Source organism: Falco punctatus (genome assembly GCF_963210335.1).
Source record: "Falco punctatus genome assembly, chromosome: 8".
NCBI classification, from domain to species: domain Eukaryota; kingdom Metazoa; phylum Chordata; class Aves; order Falconiformes; family Falconidae; genus Falco; species Falco punctatus.
The window spans coordinates 18,729,443-18,745,988 of record NC_137588.1 but is presented as its reverse complement, the minus strand read 5'-3'; the positions used below and the strand labels follow the sequence as shown (position 1 = coordinate 18,745,988).

The window sequence follows — 16,546 nt, the reverse complement described above, 5'->3', positions numbered from 1 at the left end:
AAAAACGTCTTGGAGCTCTGCAGCACACAAGTGATGTGCTTTTACTGTCAGTTCTTATTTTGTGTCAAAGTGGCTCCTGGCTGTCATTACTTCTTATGTGTCCTACCTCTGCTTTTATTTCTTGTTCACCTTCAGATTTTGGATTTACATTTTTTCCCCTTCCTATGATTTCCCTGTTTTAATCCTCAGTTTGTCTTGCTTTTTAAGAAATGAATTTGCTAAGTAAGTTTATGTTTCCTCTTCCAGTATGTTAATGTTGCTTCTGAACTTTGATGTACTGGCTGGGGTGGTTCCTGTAGCAGAAGGACGTGGTATGAGCCTGTGGCTGGCATGCCTTGGTCCTTCTGCCTCTGTATCGTCCTATGGTACACGTACACACAATATACTACAGCAGTAAAGAAATATTGTGGTATGCCCAAACCCCTGGCAACGTGGCGCTTTTCCAGGGCGAGTTCCTGTGTGTAGCCAGGGGCTCAATGTCACTAGTATTTCTTTGAACACATTAAATGGCACCACTCTGTTCTGCTTTGTCAGTTATACTTGACACTTTTCCAAAAGCACCAACAACTCCATGAGTGTGCTGGTGGCAAAACCAGTCCTCATGCACTCAGGAAGTCCTGGGCACAACTGGGAGCCAGCTCAAGCTGTTTGACTTAGTTGGAACCGTTTTGTTTTCTTACTATGAAATGTATTCTTTTGACTGTACTCCTCAGTGTCAAAATACTTAATGGCTTGAACTGGTTATGCAATGGTCATGAGGTTTTTGGCTGCCATTTCCTTCTCTCTTAAAAACAGAACAGAAAACAGCTGTGTACCTTGGACTGGCTGCTCTCCCTCCACGGTGTGGCTCATGAACCACTACTGCTTACTCATTCCTACTGCCGGGGACCACTCTTGTCAGCTTGCTTGCAAAATAGAGCTGAATTTTTACTGCCTGCTTCTTGATACAGGACGTAAGTATCAATGTGTAAGGGGGGCTTGGCCTTCTAGCAAATAGCTCTTTGCCATGAGAGGAAAGTTAACCTTGTCCTGCATTTCAGTCTTAAAATTCTACGTGTGCACATTGAACATCAACTCTTGACTGCTTAGTGACCGTTCCTGCTATCAAAGTGGTTGGTAGCTGAGAACCCAGGTATCTCTTTTAAACCTGCTCTTACACAGTACTGCAACTTCTGGGAAAACTGGAAGAGAATTTGTTGTGGGGTTTTTCTTAATATTCACTCCAAACTACGATATACAGTACTTTGAGAGAAAAACACTCTCCCATGGTCTCTAAGACTAGCAACGCCACAGTTACGGAGAAATCCCGTGTGAAAACTGAAGTATCTTAATCCAGAGCAATTAGACTTGCCTTTTACCTCCTGGTATTTAAAGCACCATTCATGACTAAAGATTTTAACCTAGCTTCTGTGGCTTTGGCAGTTCTTCTACCAGTTGAATGAACTACAGGAGTAATTTACTTCATGGACTTCCACAGCTACCTATGCACAGGCATTAACTCACATGCAGTCTAAAAATGTGCAAGTGGGTGTGGATTCCTCTTCTCAGAGCTGCAGAGGCCATCAGCCACCTTGTAACCAAATTTTAGCAATTGCTTTGGAACAGCATTGAAAACCATGGTTTTCTCTTTTGGCAAGGTTTCTGTGAGGCAGTGCAAGCACTGGTAAATACAACACTTTGAATGCTGAAGAGCTAGTTAATGCAAATCTTGTATGGTAACACAGAGCAAGCTTTATAACTTCAGAGGATTAAAACCCCTCACTAGGGTAGCCACATGCATTAACCCACTTTGAATGTCTCATCTAGAAAATGTACTCAAATGCTGTGGAAGTGGTTTTGCAAAAGATACTGATCTGTTACAAAGTTTGTGTAAATCCACTTGAGCTATTCAGACTGCATTTAGATAGGGAGACAAGCTAATTAGACAAGAGTTTTCAATATTGAAGAGAGAGGACAAGCAGAGACTAAGCTCTGGAAGCTAAACTGAATAGTTTCTGAAAATTTAACCACCCCCCTCATTCCTTGTGTGTGGATTTGATAACTTAATTAGTAAAACAAAATTTAAATGGGAAAAAGCATTCCTTACTTCCTCGACGGAAGAGCATACTTTCTATATGGCATGTTTGCCACAGAGCTGGTTTGTAGTTCAGGCTGCACCGCATTCTAGGTGATATCTAAACTTAAAACCACAAGGAAAAGGGCTCTGCTACCAGGTTGAAAATAGCTATTAAAATCCTAGGCAAAGGACGTACTTTGTAACTCATAAATACAAGAAACCATTTTTCTTTTTGAAATGACATTGCTAGCGTGACTAGCGCTACAGAGCAGACTGAGCCGAGCACTGAGGACCAATGTCTGTAAGCTGCGCTTTACCTCTGGGAAGCTGCAATCCTATAAAGGACACTGAGGCTGAAAGGACACAGGTACTGATTGCTCCTGACATGCTGTGCACAGTTCAAAAATGAAAAGTTGAAACACAACCAGCCATAAAACCAGTTAAGGTTGGAAAAAACCAAAACCAACCCAAACCCAATAACTTCTCTAGCAAGGGAGTTGAGCAAGCAAACCAACCTGCCTTATCCAAGGGCAAGTAAAGAGGGCTTGCTGTTGGTCTGAGTGGCCCTCTAGTAGGACAAGGCTGCACAAGTGCAGTCTGTGAGGATTTTACTCTTGGGTTCTGTGTTTTCTAGAAGATCTCCCATGACTGATGCACAACTGCTGCACCAGAGGCAGAATCAGGCTGGGAAGACCTATGGTCTTATTTCATGTAGCAGGACAGTGTGGATGATTATTTTCTTTCCTAGCTTTTCAAGCTCAAAAATCCCAAGCTCTCAGAGGCTATTTTCAGTGACAAAAGCAGGCAACTGGAACTTCTGAAGTTTCCCAAAATTAAGACATAAATTAGATCTCTAACAGAAAGAATGTCAGGAGCAGCTGCTCCATGGCTTAACATATATTCTCTGAATATGTCCCACTAGGGGACTCAACCAAAACAAAATCATAAAAGCACTCATAACTACAAGTGAATAGATGCTAGAGTCTGAACAATGTATAAGTCACCCACGGTGGTTTGCTTCTCCTAATCTTTTTGTTCCACAAATTAATAGCTTCATATGGAGATGCTCACATTGAGCTAAATGCTAGCTGGAAAGTAGAAGGTGCTTTCCTTGGCTGATGGAGTTCAAACAATTGAGAAAGTCCTGGTGAAAATAGGACCACTCCACTCCTAAGATGCCTCTGTGTAGTTGTGGATGGGACTAATTTTGGTCAGTGCAGACTCCTGGTTGTGTCCTTGCTGGATTTTGGTGTCTGCTGCTATCAGAAATGTGTCATGCCAATTCCAGATGTTATGGAGGTCTCATTTGCTTGACCAGGACAGCATTGTATGCTTAGCTAAACTGTGGATCCCATGTACCCTGCACATACAGCATGGGAAATGGAGCAACCACCCTGCTCCACCGCAGGCTGTAGCAAACCAGCTTGTGATTCAAAAGCAGCCAGGATTTCAGCCACAGGCTAATTTATAGTACTGGATTATTGCTTCCAGCTGGTGGCCCTTCCTCAGCCCCTGGTTTTCCTGTCCCTCTCTGAAGAAAGCTCTCCTTGACTGGGGAGTCTCTGATGCTACATTTTATGATTTTGTGATGACATTTCAAGACAGACTTTATGGGAAGGAGCTTCAGTGATAGCAGCTTTTGCTAGGATCTACCACTCCTCACATACCAGTTTGTAAAAATTACAGTCTTGAGTGGTGTTAATGAGATATTAATCTGCTATTTTCTCTGGCTTTTGTTTTATTTTCCCTCCTCCCCAAGGAAAGAAAAATCACCTGGCAATCTCCTGTTTCTCAAATGCACTTAAAGCTCAGTGTTGTGGAAAAAAAGAGCCTAGCACAGCCCGGCACACAGAGAATGTTGCTGAGCTGTACTTAATGATGCCTCTTAGGATCAGCTGTGCTGCTAGAAAACACTTCATTTCCTGTGGCTTTCTTTCTTTCCAAGCAGAGTGCAGCTCCAATGGCTCTCACAACAATTAGCACCCACTTGTTCTGCAGGTTTGAAGTTTTTTGCATTAGTCAGGTTGAGAAATTCATGGTATTAATCATGACTGAAGTTGTTATTTATCACCTGCTGGGTGAGAAATAATAATTTTGGCACTACTGGGGCAGCAGGCCAGAAGTACCAAATTAAGTAAAACATCTAAACACTAGCAAGGATCATTTCTCTGATTAATGAATTGTTACAAAGAAAAAGTGCTACTCGTTATCTGATCTTAGGATAAAAGTAGGAGTTGGAAGTGGAAAGCATTAGCAAAGTCAGGCTATACCCTGATGTAGTTTGAAACTTTCTTGGCTGATCTCTCTTCTGGCATTCACTAACTGCTAACATGCGCTTGTCTGTGTCACAGGTCCACAATACTTGGCGCACACACCCAGTGCCAACTTTGTAAAAAAGCAGCATTTGGCAGGGAGCTCAAGGCCCATTGTGTAATCGCCTCAAAAGAAATGTTGAAATGACTTTAACCTTCTAGAGCTTGTCTAGGCTGGAAGGTTTTGCCACAGGGACAGTTAAAACACCATTGTGTGATGGCAGTAACAAGGGTGCAGGAACCAAACTCAGTGACACCAACAGAATTCAGTTTACACCCAGGTAATTGTATCCATACTGGGGCCGTTGGTCACCTATGGCATTAAAAGAGCCCACAGATTGCAGCTGCCTGATCAGAAGTGTTTCACATGCAAATACAAAAAGGGTTGGCCTACACAGAAGTGAGGAATGTGTGTGCTGTTACAACCCTGAGCTACCAAGTCACTGTGATATACCACGTCCTCTCCCTGCAAAACCATTGTGGGGAGCTGAGGTGCAGATCACGTAGCAATGCCCACAGAAACGCTATTTTCTAGGTTCATAAATGAGATGTAATACTGACTGTTAGCCCTGAACATGATCAAAGAACTCAGCCCAGAAGAGAAGTGCCACCACTGAAAGCAAGTACTCTGGGTACAATTTTGTTTGCTTGTTGAGGTTTAAAAGAAAAAAGAAAAATAGAGTTTGAGAGACCCTTTTTGGCTCCAAGTAATTAATTTGCTGGAAAGAAGGCACAGGCTTTTTCCACAGAGAGCATCAACCACTCCCATCTATTGCTGCACACTTCAAATTTGGTACTAGCTGAGGTGAAGCACTTTGCACTGTTGACACAGACGGACTGCCCCTGCTGACATCTGTGACAGCCAAAGCAATGCCTGTCTACCCAAACGGGTGTGCCCAGAGGCTGACTTGACATAGCGAGCTGACATGAGAGGTCAGCATGAACTTAGACCTCTCGTATTTGGCTTAATATTAACGGTAATGCAGTTTGTCAATAATGACATTTTTGTAAGCAAGCTTTACATCATGTAAGTGCTCTCTCAACTAGATCCTTTTCTTCTTTTTTTTTTTACCCTAAAAGTTTACTCTGCATCGAAGAAAATTAGAGGATGTAGGGCATGATGGTCACCTTCCCTACAAGAACTCTCAAATCACCAGTCTTGCAGGGCTTGTGACCTCAGTTCAGCGATAAAGATTTGAAATAAGAATGAAAAGGATGATTGTTCATAGAAAATAAAAGCAGCAGGAAAGGGCTTGCAAACAGAAGACCATCTTCCTAGTCTAAGCAGGCAGCCATCAGAAGGTATCCAAATGAACTTTGTTGCAGGCACTGTGGGGAGGAACCAGTGCAGCTTAGCCATGACAAATTCAATAGAGCTGGAAAGAAGACCAGCCATCACCCAGCTGGTCTGATCAAACTACAGCATGACCCAGAGCATCTTCTTCCAAGTTTGTCTTCTCTCTGCATGAATTTACACTTTATACTGCCTCTTCCTGCCAAAGATTTGTCAGCCGGAAGGCCACCTCACTAGTCACACATCTCAGATTGTCTCTGTTACCCTCTCATGGCTGGTGTCATCTCTCTCTACTTTCAGCTACAAAGTACAGTTTTGACTTTGAAGCTATCTGTTGCTGGTCACACCATTCTCTCACTGCTGAGATCAACAGTTTTGTGACTGATGCAGAATCTCAGGATTATTGCCTGAGATTATTTTGTGAAAATTATCCGCAGTCTCTCAGATGTTATCACTTGGACTGTTAGATTAAGAGCTGCCCACCTTCTTTTCTTGTCAAGACATTAAAAATTTCCCTTTAGGTCCAGTGCTCTTTCTAGCTTCATTCCTGTAAATCCCTCTAAAATTCCTTCGCAGTTTTTGTCCTCGTCTTCCCTCAGAAGTCCTAGCATCTTGATCTATGATGCCTCCTAGCCAAGAAGTATTTAGCTGAGATTACTGACTACCTCCAATCTCTTTCATTTGCAGATTTAAGCCTGTGTTGTGGCACATTGAGAGCCAGTTGATGAAGATCAATAGTTTGGGGGCATAAAGAAAAAAAAATATCTTTTTTTTCTACTTAAATAAACTTATTACCAGCATATTTTGTTGTAGGTTATAATGTTTAGTGAAAGGCAGGTAGGTTTCTGCACACGTGTGTAAAGATCACAGATCTGACTGACTTGTGTATTATATGCAAGTGTGAGTGCAAAGGTCTTGCTCTTATGCCAAAGCACACTTGTAGCAAAGCCTAAAAACACTGCTGTGGAAAACACTGCCCATCATCTGATGGAAATGCTTTTGACACACAGAGGACAGCTCCTGCAGACTCATTTCTATGGAGGTGCTTTCATTTGGTTCAGTGCATCTTCCTGGGGCCTGTCCTGCTGTCCCTTATCCCTGACATCCTTTTGGGATCCCTCTGCCTTCACAGCTGCTGCTTCAGGGTCTTGCTGCACTGGGAAAAAAAAAAGGGGCTCACCTTTAGGAAAGGCTTTCACACCTGTGGACTGCAGTCCTCCTTCTGCTTTGAAAGATTCCTTGTGCCAACAAAATCACTTTAGTGTGAACAGAGAAACTAGCATGCTTTCTAGGGTTTGTTTAGGCAGAGAGAAGCATCCTGCAAGCATACCACCTTCTGCTCTGTGTATCTATAGTGAGTCCAAATGCTACTGCCTCAGGAAACACATTGAGTTTCCATGAACTATGAAGCCTAAAATCTGCTTTTCTAACTCACTAATCACAAACAAATCGGTGTTAATTATTTTTTTTGAAGTTTGACAAAATTCAGCATTGGAAAGATGCAAAGTAAGATGAAAACTCATTTGGATAATGCAGTTCTCAAATTTCTTTGGTAACTCTGTATTATAATACTAAAAATTACCAATATAATAACTGATTTACTGAGAAGCAGGCTGAGAAGAGCTTGGAAGGGCAACGAGCAGACTCCTCACTCCTGAGGGGGTTAAAGTGCAAAATGTTTAAATGAGGCTTCCAAGAGAAAAAAACTGGTAGCAATAAGAGAATGGAGTTCCCTTTCAATCCCTAAATCAGCACAGTGAGTTCTTTGGTATATTGTCCTCCTCACCACAGTGAATTGGAGCCATCTCTCGCACCAAAGCCAGCAGCAGTTATTTGATGCATACTATTTGAAACGTCACTGATCTGCAATCAAACAAGTGATTTCTAGCCAAAAATTACGAAATACTTGGCAAACTTAGCCAAGTAGATGAGTCAGACAGAAAAACCTGCCTGACAGAAGAGTAAGTCAAGCCACAGCAGTTGCAAGTAATTTGTCCCAAATGTGAGCAGGGCAAAATCTAGAGCAGGAGGCTGGTTTCCCAGCCCCACACGCCAACCACTGCACTACATTCTTTACTGCTTTTTTAACCACAACAGCCTCTGAAAATCACTCTTCAAAGGCATTTCTTGGTTGTAATAAATGAACGATCAAAACCTAAACAAAGAACCCAGCAGCTGAGATGATGCAACTTAGCAAACAGAAATGATGAAGATTGCCTTGTCCTCTGCTTATTTCCAAAAGAATAAAGCCCAGGTAATTTATAAAGCCTTCCCCCTTCTCCTCTCCTTTAAAGCCCCTTGGGAGTTACCCAGGAGACAGCACCACTTTCCTCTACTTCCCCATCTTTAAAATACATTCATTCCAGTTTTCAAATTGCTATTTTGTAGTGCTAAATCTCTACCCACACTAATTTCTCCAGGTCAGAATCTGACCCTGATTTGAACAAAATCTGGAGTCAAATATTCACACTAGAATGCTTTTGCCTTGCTGCATGTCAGATGCCATCTCCCTGCAAATGTTTCACACACCTTGGAGTGCAGCTTGTGGAACTGATGAGGTGAAGAGCACTGCAGAGCAGCTCTGTGCTGGTAATCACAGGACTGAAGAAACACATACATCATCTGCCACATAGGTTGGCATTTCAAGTAAAAAACCTTCACAATGTGTAAGATGTTGGACAAATGATGGCCATATGCATGTTTGTCTCTGTGCAGATGTCTTTGCATTCTCAGCTAGGAAAAAGCTGAGGTAGGCTTTTTTTGCCGACAGTTTAATATTAGTGACACAGTTTATGTCCTCTGCAAAAACAATAATGGGGGATAAGGTGACATAAATTATTTGCAAATCGTTTGACATATGCAGGGCATTGTCCTTGCAATAATCACTATCAGTCTGTCAGTTTAAGATATGAACCGTGCCACTGCTATTTTATATCATTGTGTTAAGCTTTCACATGTTGTAATTTTACAGATTTGTTCTTTGCAGAACACTGCAACACAAATCAAATTGTATTATGTTTAGTCATATGCTGTGTGGAGCACCTCCCTGCAATTAGGGGCGGGGGGAGATGAGGAGCAAACAAACAGTCCTAGATAAAGGGCAGCTCCTCAAAAGTTAGGATATTTCCCAGATACCATTACTCAACTTTCATGGTCATTATTCAAGGCAAGAGGAATTATTTAAATTCATGCTAACATCACTTGCTGGCTGCATGAACAAAGTGAGCACTGGAAAGCACCATACTGACAGATCAGTTTAAAACACCCTTGTCTGATTTGTTTCTCCATAACAGTCAGGCACAACATTTGATTCTTATGAATAATGTGGGTTTTACTAAAGTAAATATACTGGTTTCTTTTCAACTCACAAAAGATCCTTCCAAGACCAGTAGGTGCCTGTAGTATTAACTCTGCTTTCCATAGACATGCAGAATGGTTCTGGAATAGCAATGAACTCAGCATTGTCTCTTTTATTCCAGGCAAATTAATTCCTGTAGTATAGTCTAAAAAAGACCTAAAGTAAACAGCTTATTATTAGTCTTTTTTTTTTTTCTAAATTTGAACCACAGATTACTGTGGGAGTCATTCACAAGTGTATTCTAAGTGTATGTATGCGATGCCAGATACCTTATACTAACTGCTTGAGAAACATATTAGTATGTACGTGTGCTTAATTGGTAAAGGAGTCAGTAGGAAATACTGTAATATGCATTCTGAAGTATCACATTTCAGTGACTTTTTACTATATTTTGAATAGCGAAACGTGATTTGTTTTCCCCTGGGAAAGTTCCCTGCATTCAGTTGTCAGCAGAACAGAATCTTTCTGCTTCCAGTGAGCCCTTAAACTAGAAAGATTTATTGCACTTACACCCTTGAAAGAACATATCTTTTTCTTTGAAGGCAGCCATTATCACCATCCCATTTTATATCTTTTCTGATAAGTGCAGGCAGTAAAGCAGATAAACTCCTTGCATACCAATTAAAGACACATGCACACTAAGACAGTGTATACTATCAGAGATGCTCAGAGTAATATTCTTCCTAGCACAGTAGATATATCTAAGGAGTTTGACTTTTATTATTCTCAGCTTTACACCTCTGACATTTCTAAACCATGGAGGAAATTAATGAATTCTCACCCAAGACTCCATTGTCTAATCTTGCCCCAGTGCTCATGAATTATGGAAAATGACAGATCAGCTGATGACGTACAACAGGCTATTTTAAAACCACCCTTTTCCACAAAACCTGGACCATGAAAGGCTCACCACTGTATTTCATGCAGTCACCTGACAAAATATTGGTCTCATGTTAATCGATACCTTAAATACAGCTATTTTTTCACTATATTTCACTCATTTCCTCACACCCAAGATGTTGTGATGGTTTTTATGCACAAAAAGTATGAAAGCCAGACCCATGAACCTAGGAAGCTTCTTTTCCTACTTTCAGGTGTGATGCCAAAGTACAGTCCTAACTCTTAGCAACCTACTTTGGATTCTTCCATTTTGAGATCTCCACAGACTAAACAAGAGCTCAGTAACATTTTAAGGTTCTTAAGTGCAATGTCCTCCATCTACCTGTGTTGACTGCTGCTTCTAGTGCATTTTTCCAAGCAGACAAAAGGCCTTTGCTCATCCTGAATGGTGAGACCAAGAGGATTTGTATGAAAAGGCCCTCCCAGGTGAAATCATTGCCACAACTAGGCTGTAACGACCAAGAGCCACATTAGCAGCTGCAAGCCCTTTGGCTACGACATCCCACACCCTCTCTGTCCCAGTTAGCATGCAAATTCACTGGGATAGGAGCCACTCTGTAGTGTTTCTTTCCAAACAAATAAAAGCCCCTGAGCTTTATCAAAGGCAGATGATGTCAGCAATGCCAGCTTGCTTGGAGGAGCTGTTTGGACAGCCCTGCTGGGCTGGATGGCTATCAGGCTGTTTGGGCTGCCCTGCTCTCCTCCCACATCGGCAAACTGCAGCTCTGGGCTGCTCCCAAGTCACCACACGCCCAAGGAGCCCCACACATTCAGCTCCTTTTTCCTTCTATGCTCCAGTGTAAAATGAATTAGTGTATTTACTCACAACATTATTGTCAGGTGGAAAATTAGCTGTCTGCAATATTACCTCTGAACTTATTTTTACTTCTCCAAGAATCTCACCCAGAGTGTTTCCTGAAGTACAGCATCTGAGCGCATCAGTGACTTCCTTCTGCGTGGTTCCTTGTGCATGGTGGCTGAGACACCAGTTTTTCTGTCAGGGTTCCCTTTAGACAAGAAACTATGGAAAGCAATACATCTCATTCAAAACATCTGAAAGAGCTGAAGATACAGAATGCATTAATCAGTAATTAATACAAATAAAAGAAACACTCTTTCATGTAGGTGGTAATAATAATAACACTTGAGTTTGTTCTAATCCATCTTTTTGTCAAATGAAGCACCAGGGAATTGGCAACAATCAGAGTATTTTAAGAGTCTCTGCTTTGATTTGCAATATGGGGTTTAGTCCTGTGTTTTAAAACCGATAAGCTAGCCTTTAATATGGAGAGGAATTCTGCTATATTTTTATACCCAGCTTACAAGTCAATTTTCCAAATTAAGGCGGTGCCTTTTCACTTTATAAAGGAATTGCAAAAGCATGACAACATCCCATTGCACAAACCCTGATAGCTCCCTTTCTTCCATATTAAACCACTGAGAGCAGCTGGAATAAAGGGCTTCAACCCTTCCAGAGAAACAGCATCTTCCAGAACATCAGACAATCCCAAAATCCTTTAAATAGCCCTGTATTTGTTATATTTAGTGACAATTACACAAGTGACTTCCTGACTGCAAATATGATTCATTACTCTGCAGCAGAAGTAATACCTCTAATAGACTATGCATTGAGTTGACCCAAAATAGCTGCTGAAGAATAGTTGTTCCTGAACTACTCCATGGACAGATTTTTTAAATTATTGTAACCATATATAAGAAGAACAGATTATCCTGCCATGTAATTATTTAGCAATACCCCTAAATCTTTGTGTAAACTAAATTTCAAATGTGGACAACAATAAGCAATGTTTAATAAAGAGTTTTTAGGAACAATTTGTCTGGAACTTGCTGGGAGGTTATAAGCCCTATTTAAAATTAAACAATTTGTATTCAATCTTTAGTCACCCTTGAGCTTCACTATTATCAACACTCAAAGTTAAAAAAAAAAGACAAGAAAAAGAGAAAGTAATTTTTTCTTCTAAGTAAAGGGAGTAGAAATTGAGTATTTCCAAACCAGCTAGACCTAAGGACACAGTTCCAGCTCTCTCCCCACTCTGGAATAACACAGACAACCCCACTGAGAACAGCATTACCCCAGGGCCTGCAAGCCCATCTTTGACAGGATCGTGCTGCCCTGCTCTTGATTTTGATGCCTACGCAGTGCTGAGCAGCAGGGTTTCACTGCATACAAATCATTAACAAATCAGGAAGCCTGGAAATGATCTGAAAAGATTATCATGTGTCCACTTCCCTACTGCAGAGCCTTACACCATGAAGACAGCCCTATTTCACTTGTGCACTGTCCCTGTCCTATGAAGGGATTGCTCACAGACCTGCACTTCACATCTTCAGGTCATCCTCAGTGTTCAAAGCAAACCTCAGCACTGCTGTGTGCTGTGCCGGCTCTGTCTCACTGCCACAGGGTTCCTCAGCACAGCTCTCCTAAATTCACCACTGCAGAGCAAGGGAAGCAGCAGGGCTGTGGGTGTCCCCTGCCAAGGGGATTTTTGACATAGCCAGATCCAGGCCCTCACTCCCAGGGCAGACAGTAAGTAAAGAAAGACTAGGGGAAAACTGGAATATCACTCCCTCCCTCTCACTAATGCCAACTGCAGTTTATCTGTGAACTTCAGAGAGGCCAAAATTTCATCTGTATTGTTCAGGATTTCTGCAGGCAAGGCAGCCAGGTATGCTCAAGGGGAAACCCAACCCTATCAGCTTTCAAAAGAAGCCACAGAAATACGCCATCGCCTTCACATTGATGATACTACACACACAAGCAGTAATCTTTCGGCTCCTTTTTTATTCCTTTTCATAGCAGCCACTCGGCATAACCTTCCAGACAACAGCTGCTGCCCAAAAGGAAGGCTGGGAGGCCTGAGCTGTGCTCAATATGAAATTGTCCAGGTGGGTGCTCTCAGCTCAGCTTTAAAATTTTTATTATTTTTCCAGCTTCCTGTCCAAGTGTTCTGCCTGCTCCCTTCATTAGAGCAATGGCAATTTAAACTAAAACTCACAACACGCAATGGTTGATGCTACTGCTGAAAAACCTCACTGATGAGGTCTCAGAGTAATCCCAGTGTCCCAGCTTACTGTGCATCTCTCTGTTCTAGCTTGTTAAACAACATTCTACAATGCTGGTATGTAATCTAAAAAACATCATAAGTAATAATTAAACATTAAATCAGATTAATTCCAGGCTTGTTTGCCCTTGATAATAATATTAATTCTCTAGAGACGAAAGCAAGACAATTGTGTGAAAACAAAGCACAAATAAAGTCAATAAAATACAGAGGAAATATTTCCAATATTAGTTTTGTAATATGGAGTATTCATTTTGTAATATGGTGGTGACATAAAATATGCAGCAGCAACAAACAGAGGAAATTTGATGGACTGCCAAAGCTGTTTCTCCTTAAAATGCACATTGCTCTCAGTTAAGCTTGGCACTGAGACAAGACTGCCTACACAGGCATTTTCAAAGCGCTCTTTCAAGGCTGACGTGCCACTTTCAGCTCTGACATGGGATCAGAATTACAGCTGAGGAATCAAATGAAAATCCAACCAGTCTGTGTGGGACTTCCTTAGAGAGGAGGGCTACAAGAGCTATATTTGCAGCCTCACAGGGTGTTTCCCATGCTTGCTATCACCATATCAAAGGTGTTCTATTTATAGACAGCAATTTGTTGGTGCCAGGCAGTGATGGGCATGATATGAGGGTGGTGAGGCACTAGAACAGGCTGCCCAGAGAAGCTGTGGATGCCCCATCCCTGGCAGTGTTCAAGGCCAGGCTGGAAGGGACTTTGAGCACGTTGGTCAAGTGGAAGGCATCCCTGCCCATGGCAGGGGGGCTGGAACTAGATGATCTTTAAGGTCCCTTCCAAACCAAACCACTCTATGATTCTATGATATATGGCTGTTGGCAAAATGAGTCTGTCCATGGGTTATCACAGCTCTAATTAAATGAAGACACAGGCTACTGAGTTAGGGTCCCTTTCAATGGAGCTGAGAGGACAGCAATCTCCACAAGAGCCTCAGAGGAGGACAGATTCATTTGACTGATTGCATGATGTCTGAATTAATGGTCAGGAAAAGAGCTATTATTGTGCCCTTGCTGGTAGGCTGCTTCAGAGAGCTTTTGCTGTGCTATCTGTTTGAGTGTGGAAGCAAAAGCAATGCACTCCTCAACACACAACCAGCAAATCAGGAGCCTGGCTGATGTGACGAGCCTTTCCTGGATCAATTTTACAAGGCTGAGTGTCTGATAAATAATGAATGTTCAATAAGCTCAAATACAAATACTTTGCAAGGAGCAGGCTGTTAGTCAAACCAACGCTGCTCTAACTTTTAAAACAGTTTTCTTGTTTTATTGACAATGTGGGTGGCAGAGACAAAGCAAAGCAGGGCACAGTATAAACCACAGCACCAAGCAACTTTGGCTCCTGGTCTTCTTTGTGTCTCCTGGTTTCTGGGGCTGGGAAAAACTCAGTAATTAAATCCTTGTAGCTAAGCTGGAGCTGCTGGGAGCAAAGGGGTGGTGAGAAATTTCTATCAAATATCAATGACCCAGCATGTGTTTGACAGGTGGGAAAACCTGGTTCAAGCCCTTGGTGTTGGGGGGGACATTTTTTTTTTTTTAGTGGGCTTAATTCTTAAGAAAACATTGTTGTGCTGTTCTTGGTGCACGTAAGAAACCTGGCTTCTCTCAGGATTTCAGTAACCTTACAAAACTGGAGCAAGTTTCAGAGCTAAAATTAAATTCACAAGCTGTAGCAGGCTTGTAAGCTGGAACAAACTTGCAAGCAACAACCTGCTTCCAACATCACATTTGAATGTAATGCTTACATTTCTAAGCTCTTCAAGATCACAACAGACTTCTAGCTAAATGGAATTAACTCCAGACTAGAATCTGTACTATGTGGCTCACATCATCTCTCACCAGGTGGTGGTGGATTAAGCTGTAGAAGAACTTCAGTGTGACCCTCTAATCCAAGTGAGACTCCTCAGTCTCCTCCCACACCAAGTGCAGTATCTAGGTTTGCTTCTATGACAGATTCTTCTGCTTTTGGGAGACCTCCACTATTAATTGAAAACCTCAGAAAAGACAAACTAAGGCCACAAAAATGACAAGCCAGCCTGATCCTCGTTTCCAATTTGCTACTCTCTTTGGGACCCAATAGACAATTTGTATATAAATAAATTACGAACCTCCACTAAGCCACCTGACAGTGACCTCCTTGAGCCTTTGGCTCTAGCTGAGCATATTGCTGAGTACCAGCACCGCTAGGTTGCCCCTGGAGGTGGTGTGGCACCAGAGCAGGTCATCCAGGGAGGTTGTCAAATCTTCATCCTTGGAGGTCTTGAGACTTGACTATACAAAGCCATGGCTGGCCTGATTTGGAGATCGCAATAGTCCTGATCTGAGCTGGGAGCTGGACTAGAAACCCCAGTGGTCGCCTTCTGCCAGCAGCTCTGAGGCTGTGACTCTCTGTTGGTTCTTTGCTTCAGCTATCTGAAAATTTAGAAGGCAAATTTTTTAGACATGCATCTCTTAAGAAATTCTCTCTAAGGTAGACATGGACTTCCACATTTCCCCAGGAAGAAACATAGCTACTTAGCCAACAAAAGAAACCCCTCATTGAGATCTTGTTTTCAGGAGTTCAGACAATAGCCTTTGTAAGTGAATATGTGAGAGCTGATACAGACAAGTACACTGAGGAACTTAATCATATCATATTTCTGTGTGATCAAGATAACCTATATTAACCTGTTAACAGTCATTTAAATATTTAAACCAGTAGATCATACAAAGAAAAAGGGAAGATTAAGTTTAATCATGTGGCTCAGTTCTATTGAATATATCTGTGAAGCGGTATTTCCGGTTATCTGTGAGTGGAAAAGCATTTACTTACTAAATTATTTCTCACATATGTAAGTTTAGGACTCAGTGATTTGTATGGCCAAAACCATCAGATAATCTGTTCAACCATGTAACATGCAGAAAATCTCAACTGTCAAACACCGAGAAGCTCATGGGATCCATCTTGCTGTTATGGATCATTGCAATTACAGAAATGGTACCTGTGTATATAACTTTAAAGTAATTGCTTTGTTTATATGTAAGGGAATGCAAGTAAACTTGCTAAGGTACTTCTTGGATATCAATTAATATTTGGCAAAACATACAAAGTACACTTTCAAAAATTTCCTTTAACTTCCATGGAAGTTACTTACACACTTAAAATTAAGCACACACTACAGTGCTCTGCTAGTTAAAGATGATACATATACACAAGTTTGAGTCCTATTTATATGCGATTAAACCATAACTAGTATGCTATCTTGTTCCTCAGTTTTGAGAATAAAAATTAAAAATCCCCAAACCACTGTAACAAAAAAAATCTCTTTATTAAAATCTATACTTTTCTAAATAATTTATAGCTTGTATAAAATGCAGCTGCACCACAGGGTCTGGGCCCCATGGCCCCATGGCTCGCTTGTGTCCTGGAGATGATGCTTTTGCCAGGCGCCATGAGGGACTAGTGGAGTGGCATCTGCAGAGATTGCATTACTAAACACTGCTGAATCACCAAGCTCACACAAACTGAGTTTCTTTACTGGTTTAC

The 16,546-nt window shown here is 41.6% G+C and overlaps 1 protein-coding gene across 1 annotated transcript in view; it reads right to left on the bottom strand.

Annotated features, from left to right (window-relative positions):
- Positions 1-33: 33 nt before the first annotated feature.
- Positions 34-16,546, bottom strand: part of LOC308068921 (uncharacterized protein) — a 390,037-nt gene continuing 373,524 nt past the window's right edge. The window contains exon 7 of the mRNA XM_080400427.1: positions 34-15,432. The gene's annotated coding sequence lies outside the window, so the exon portion shown is untranslated. The remainder of the gene's footprint in view (positions 15,433-16,546) is intronic.